Raw genomic sequence first — 7,756 nt, forward strand, 5'->3', positions numbered from 1 at the left:
CATCCTCGCATTATATCAGGCGCTGGTCTGAACACACGCGTCATCAATTAGCATATTTTTCATACTTTCGTGTTTTAATTATTATTTATTATTGTTGTTATGTTAGTCCTTCAAATGTTCATGTCATGTAACGTTATAGTTTCATAATATGGTACTGTCTGCCTTTAAATCTCTGGGAAGAATTCTCAAGTGATTGGATTACGGTTAGATTGTCAATCAGCAAACCCACATTAGAGTTTGTGCATGATCGTCGGAAGATTAGTCAATTAAGTTATCGCAAAGAAACATCCATTACCGCCTCATCACATGCACAGTCTAATCTATCATAAATTTGTATCCAAAAGTCTGCCTTTGAAATAATAATATGAATGGTCAGTGATTTGATAGGTATAACTGTAACAAGATGTTTATCGATGTGCTCGTAATGTGCTGTACATGTGTCTTGAACTAAATGCATAATCAGAACCACTTTCATTTACCCATATTCGTCAACCAAAGTAGGAAAGAAAATCTCTCAAAATGATTGGAAAGTTGGGAGCAACAGAGAGATGACGAGTAATAAAGTAATCTTTGTTTTGACTAGTCTTGGAAGATTTTGACATATTTACTTTACAGTTTAATAATCTATTGTTCACACTGTATAGCAGACAGATCACAGACAGTGCTGGTGTACAGAACCTTATACAAAACAAATACCAACCTATACCTATATTCACCAAACCATACTACCTACCTACCTACCTACCTTACCTATTTGGGGGCCAGATGAAGTGGCTCCGGCATCTTATTAGGAGGCCACCCGGACGTCTCCCTGGTGAGATGTTCTGGGCATGTCCCGCTGGAAGGAGGTCCCGGGGATGACACAATTCATGAAAATCTGCGTCTCATGATTGCACTCTTTAAATTATGCTCAGAAAGTTGTTTTGGAGTGATAGTAAGTCAAGGTTAGGATAGTTCCACTGCAGAGACTGGTTGCCATGACAGGAATTTAGTTTTGTACTCTTCAATTTTCACCCTTTGTACGAGGCAGGGTTTCATTAGACACTTGTGTGTTCGGAAACGAAACAGCACCATATCCTTTGTGTTCAACCAACAGCAATTGCACAGCAGCTGAAAAGAGAAGGTGCAATGATTCAATATTTTTCAGTTTGGGTTGAATCTTGTGTTCCAACAAGCAGGAATGATGTAGTAAAGAGCAGGGAGAATGGAGAGTGCAAGTCACGCAACAGACATCCATCTGGTGGAACATGATTACATTAAAATTCTAATTGGTCACCAGATTATACTTGAAAGGCCAACTACCAAACAAAAATGATGCCAGTGAAATGTACATTTTACAAACACTTGTTTTATATAATTAAAAACAGTCAGTCTCTCTCCACTTTTATGTAGATATCCTTTGTCGTTTCTAACTGTAAGCTTCCGTTTAGAATGGTACCCGATTTTTATAGTTCAGACTTCATCCTTCCATTAATCACATTTCACTCACCCATAGTTGGATGGCCTAATACAGGCCCAGACGTCCCTGTGCCTGGCCACTATATCCAGTTCTTCTAGCAGAATCTCTTTCTTCCCAAGTCTGCCAAGAAACATAGGGCTCAGCACAAGTCTAACTGCCCGCATGGGCAGGGTTTGCTTTGTTTTGGTATTTTTGCAGACACATGTCTGCAAAAACTTCACATATGTGAAGTTAGAAATGGGCAGGTTGCACTGTTGTGGGCTGCTACACAGCGGCTCGGCTCGTTCCCTTTGTATTTGGCACTGGAGGGGTGCGCAGTCTTTGATAGTATTAAACAGAAAGTGCAGGCCATGTAGGACACAGGTGTCAAACTCAAGGCCCGGCGACCAGATACGGCCCGCCACATCAGTTTATGTGGCCCGCAAAGACAAATAGTGCATCAAATTCATATCATTACTAGAATTGCAAATTGTCTTCACTTTTAATAATATCTTCTTTTTTTAAAAAATATTTTGACCAATTTTTACTCATACATTTAATTGGGTTGACAGTCATAATGGCCCTCCGAAAAAAGCTATGACTACAATGCGTCCGGTGAAAAAATAAGAGTTTGACACCTCTGATGTAGGAGATTGAAGGGTGCTAAATACATTATAAGGAGGTGCAAAGTTGGTGTGTGCAGTGCGTGTCCCGAAATCTGCCACATGATCGCGGGAGTTCATGGTGAAGAGCTGAGTTTCCGCTGGAGCAACTGTGCTTATAGAGAACTATTTGTAAACAATAGCCACACTTTTGGTCATATTGATACACTTTTTGTTCATTATTTCCAGAACTTTGGCTCTTCTAGTACGTTTTTTATTTAAGTAGTATCATTTTGTCATGTTTAATTTATTTCAAGCTTGTTTTTTTGTCTTTTACATGTCTGATTCATGTTAATCTATTCAAGATGAAAAGCTGATAGCCCAAGAAGAAGAGCGATCACAACTGCAGTGTATGGCATATATAGCGAGTGGCTCCAAACTATGCTCGAATGATTTTGAAAGAAACTATCAATATAATAATCAGACAATAGCTCCAGTGGTCCCCATTTAAATTGAGTTTGAGATCCCTGCTGTAGACAAACAACCTTGTCACTGAGCATGACAAGTGAAGACATGCTTTTCATACTGCCTTCCCAGGAATATTAATCACTACAGCAGGCAGTGACACTAAAAAAATTATCAACAATAATTTTATCCCCTTCACCAAATAGTCTGAACACTTACACACACATGAGCAATTTTCATGTTAGGCTTTTATGTTGTTTTGAAAAAGAGCTTTTTAAGGTATTTTAGCATTGTTATGAAAACTATCCGTCCGTTCATCTATCTTCCCATTTTCTATGCAGTTTATCCTACATGCAGGGTCACTAAGGATAGTTATCTATCCTTAAACTATCCCATTTCCAAACTATAACATCGTAGCCACATTTGTTTCTGCCTTGTAGTTGTTATCAACCTAATCCATTTTCCATGCGATGAAAGTGAAAAAGAGGAAACAAAAAAGTATTTAATACCCATAAGCTTTCCCGGTCATTTACGAAATGTGTAGAGATAAGGTAACTGCTTGTAAAATGTCCCGAGATGACCTGTGCAGTACCTAGAATGCTAGATGAACGTAAAAGATCCCATCAAGTGTTCTGACCCCACCCCTCAAAAAAAAACAAAAAACTGGTTTTATGTTCATTATTACACATGAACTTTAGAGCCAAACGGAAGAAAAAAAAAAAAGATGAATCAATTTTGCTCCTTGCTCCGACCTGTTTAGATCGACCCCATTCATTGACTCATTCTAGCTACCGAGACTACATGCTTCTCTACTTTATCAACTGAGCATACAGAGCATAATCAGAATTTTTTTTAGCATAGGTTTAGATCTTAAAGTGCCACCACTCTAAAACATTTCATATGTGACCCTACAAAAACATTCTCTAATATACATATACATTGTTTTCACTATCATAGCTCAATGTTTGTTTTTTTCCACACAGTATCGATAAGAGTGATCCCTGGAACCCTTAGTCATCATAAAATTACCTATTGCCACATTTTTTTATTTTTTAGTTTTTGTTTTTTACAAGAGCATCTATTGCCCTGTGAGCTATTGAAAGTGTCATCCGGTCTAGTTCTATGAAATCTCCTGCCATCTTCCAGCCATGATATTCAAGGGCAGAAAAATCAGGTTTACACCGAAGACTTCTGTGGACGGCAGCCTACTAGTCAGCATGCTAGATGTGCATGTGTAAAGTCTTTATTTGAAGGTAGACTTGAACAACTTACTGTAACTCTTGCCTCGTTAACATCTATAGACTCCTCAAACTTTTTCCTAGCTCTCTAAATAGACTGATGGACTGTATTGTCTATGGGGAAACAAGCTTTTTGTATGATCTGGTTTCCCCCACCCCAATAATAGCACGTACAGTTTCACATCCAGAGAATGGATAAAAGAAAACAGGGGCATTGCGTTTGTCGTCCCCAAGGTGGCCGATTGATCTCAGTAATATGTGGGCTTCTGCCATTGAACGTATCAAAGTACAGGTGTCCATCGATTTTGCTGCAAAACCCGAGAGCAAGCACAGATACATCCGTTTTTGGGCTTTTGATTACCAGGTAACTGTTGCATTTTGTGTTTGTCTGCGTGAGCTGCATGCAGCAGAAGTCTTCTGTGTTTTCTCCAGCTCCTCAACACCCTTTAAGGTTGGAAATAAATGCGTCCGGTGCCACTGCTGGGGGTTGTAATGACTCAATGCGTGTCTGGGTATTCAGCAGAAAATGAAGAGGAGCGCGAGATCTGGCCCATAGGCCTTGATTTTGACGTCAATTAAATGTTCTGCAAATGAGATGCTTCTTTGAACAAATTGACAGAAAGTATTCATGTATTTGGGGTTAAACAAGGACTCTGAAAAATATACATAACTACGATGGCACCTATTTTCTAGATAACAGAAATACATGTCCTTTAATATGTATGAGCACTTTCAATCAGTCTAATTAGATCTGTGACAAGTACAGATAGGAGAAAAACAGGAATATTTTTTTTAGCTAGTAATCAGGTAAAGCATCCAGTTTACATTTAAGCATGAAAACAGGATGTGTTTGTCCTCAAACTTTTTTATTCCCCATCTGTCCATTAATATAGTTGAAGAACCCTTGTTCCTAATAATAATGACAATGATTCCTATTTTAAAAGACAACAGCGTCTATCTTGCTGATCAGTGAGCACAATTCCTCCAGACAAAAATGTATACTGATGATATATTGATGATAAAACCAACTGCTCTTTCTCGCTCACTTGCTGTGATGTGTGATGGATAATCCATTACCTTGACTAAGGTCTGGCTATTGCCAAGGCAACAAGTTCATGTATCTCTTTTGAAATCTGTCCAGGCTCTAAGCTAATGAGGTATCATTTTATGACTGACAATGTTGAGTCATTTTCTTTGAAAGAAGCTGAGCTCTCCAGAAAATTGTTGAATCGTATTGCCAATCTTTTTTCCTATGACAAAGTCCCATTAATACTGTAGTTTCATAGGATCTTTAAGTCAGGATCACTTGGACCCTCTATACGTTAACTCAATACAGTGCCATTTCACTTGTGTACGTTGCCGCCTCATTCTATTTGACATTGAAATAAAGAACAATACAGTGGAACCTCACATTAAGAAACTAATTGGCTTTGTGAGCCTAAATGTAATCTGAAACTATTCATAAATGTACTTAATGTTTCCAATTGAAATGGAATTAATCCATTTCAGGCACCAACTAAGTGCTTCCGTTGAAAAGCTTTATTTGTTTCACATTAGGACCCTTATATTAAATATGTGGCCTGTATGGGGTTTGAACCCTTGACATTATTAGCGTGCTCTAACCCAGGGATTGTCAACCCAAAAAATATTTTTTTGGGTATAATAATAGTGAAAATGTTTAATTTGATCCAAGTAGGAATTCTTGGCATAAGGATTCTACTCTTGTATTTAAAAAAAAAAAAAAAGGTTACACACTCAGGCACCATTGGCATGACTTTTATGCCCTGTAATGTTATGTGATCTGAGACTTTGTAACTAAGTTGATGTGGTTCCTAAGCATGACAATATTTCAAATGTGATGCAGTGGATATAAAAATCTACACACTCCAATTCAAATACTATTTTTTTGTAGTGATTAAATTATTTTACCAAGATAAAACTTTCCCAGCATTTGTGGGACTTCCAAAGTAATAAATAAATGAACAAATTAATAAAAACAAATTGGGAGATGAAAAGTTAAAACAAACAAGACAAGCAACTAATGTGGTTTCACAAGTGTGCACACCCTGTTCATACTGCAATTCTCTCCACCTTGAATTAGGCCCAAGTTCTAGCTGAAGAACAGTCCCAAAGTAGGATGCTGCAGAAGTGGAAAATTGCACTATAGTAGAATGTAAAGTGGAAAAAGTAGTACTTGTGTTAAAATGCTCTGGTAAAGCTACTGATTCTACTATTTATTATAAGAAGCCGAGTTAGGGACTATCTGGTAGTTTCTTCAACGCTTCCTCATTTACACCATCCCACTCCCCAAATCGCAGAGATTTCAGCTAATTACTAAATAAAGATATTGGTTGATTGTTTACTCTCTATTGGAGGGGTCACCAACCTTTCGTAAACCGAGCGCTACTTCCTGGGTACTGATTAAGGCAAAGGGCTACCAGTTTGACACACACTTCTGAAATAGCAATTTGCTCGATTTGGCGTTCACTATGTGTTATTATTGACATTTCCAGTTCACTTGTAAGTTTTATTTTAACAAGAATAGCAAAAATACAGTCAAACCTTGGTTTTTGACCACAGTCCATTCCAGAAGGCGGTTCGATAAGCGAATCGGTCGAATTTTCGAATCTATTTTTCCCATGACAAATAATGGGATTTTTTAAAATCCGTTTCAACACAAAAAAACCCCGCCTTTTTTAAGCATTTTTTCATTTGCGCATATTTGTTCGATCGCGCAAATGCAGCGCACGGCCGAACGCGCAACAGTAGCGCGTCGCCGACCGCGCAACTGCACCGCGCTGGTTGCATTATTGTGACAGAGCCGTCGCTAAAATTTTGAAAATGTTTTTAAAGTCCTGATGTACTTTCCAAAATTTAAGTGGACCTCAGTGCGCAGGTAGCTTAATCTGGTCCGATCGCGCAACCGCAGCGCGCCGGGCGCTCACTGTCGCATCTTTAAGAGCGTCTTTGTGTTTTAGGATGCCTTTACTGCTGCCACTTGCTTTGTTTGGAGGCATGATTAGGGGTTAATACAATCCTCAAAGTAACGAAAATACAACCGGGCCGCGCGGTCGGGTTTTCTCGGGTCCTCCCGGCTCATCTCGCGAGGTTCGACCTCCGAATTTTGTTCGACAATTGAAGCAAAACAAAATCTCACATTTTTTGTTTGAATTCCGATTTGTTCGAGAACCAGGACGTTCGAAAACTGACCTTTGACTGTAATATGAATAAATGCAGCTCACTGACAAGTGCCGCTATTTGAGTTAATTTTAGAACAGTCCTGCGGGCGACTCATGCGGTCCTCACGGGCGACCTGGTGCCCGCGGGCACCGTGTTGGTGACCCCTGCTCTATTGTCTTTCCTATACCATATTGTCAGAGGTTGATATAAACCCCCAAGTCTAGTTTGACAAAAAAGAGTGAAGGAAGGAATATTTTCAAAACAAAAGTCATCAGTAAGAAACTGAAATCTCCTTAAATACGGCAAGTAAACAAAGTTGCAAGTGTTATCCCATGCTGTAGCTGGAATGTGAAGGATTGCACTGACGGCGGCGCTCTCGTCTGGTTGCAACACACCTGCTTCTCAGGTACACACACGCTAGGAGGAAGCGGTCACGGGGCGCGTCTTTGACAAGCAAGTCGGAAGTGGGCTGGTCGGAGAGCTTGCGCCAATGCACCACAATTAAGAGTCTAGTTTTGCCATATAGGCTACATATACCTATCAAAATACAATGAAGAAGAGACATGCGAGTTCCAAAAATCACTTTATTCATTTAAACTACAGACATTAATCTCATGATATTTAAAGCACAGCATTTCCAAGAAATGCCAACTTTCGGGTAATGATTTATATGGAGATAAATTAGGGAGCCTGCATAGCAGACTGTGATTTCATGCATGCACGAGTCCTTCAATTGTTGGAGTAAATATTTAACCCCTCCCAGCCATTTTACACGCAAGCGACCTATTTTCACGCAATAAAACATGCACGAACGTGTTTTAGCTTTCCCGGAG

Source organism: Syngnathus typhle, linkage group LG10, assembly GCF_033458585.1.
Source record: "Syngnathus typhle isolate RoL2023-S1 ecotype Sweden linkage group LG10, RoL_Styp_1.0, whole genome shotgun sequence".
NCBI classification, from domain to species: domain Eukaryota; kingdom Metazoa; phylum Chordata; class Actinopteri; order Syngnathiformes; family Syngnathidae; genus Syngnathus; species Syngnathus typhle.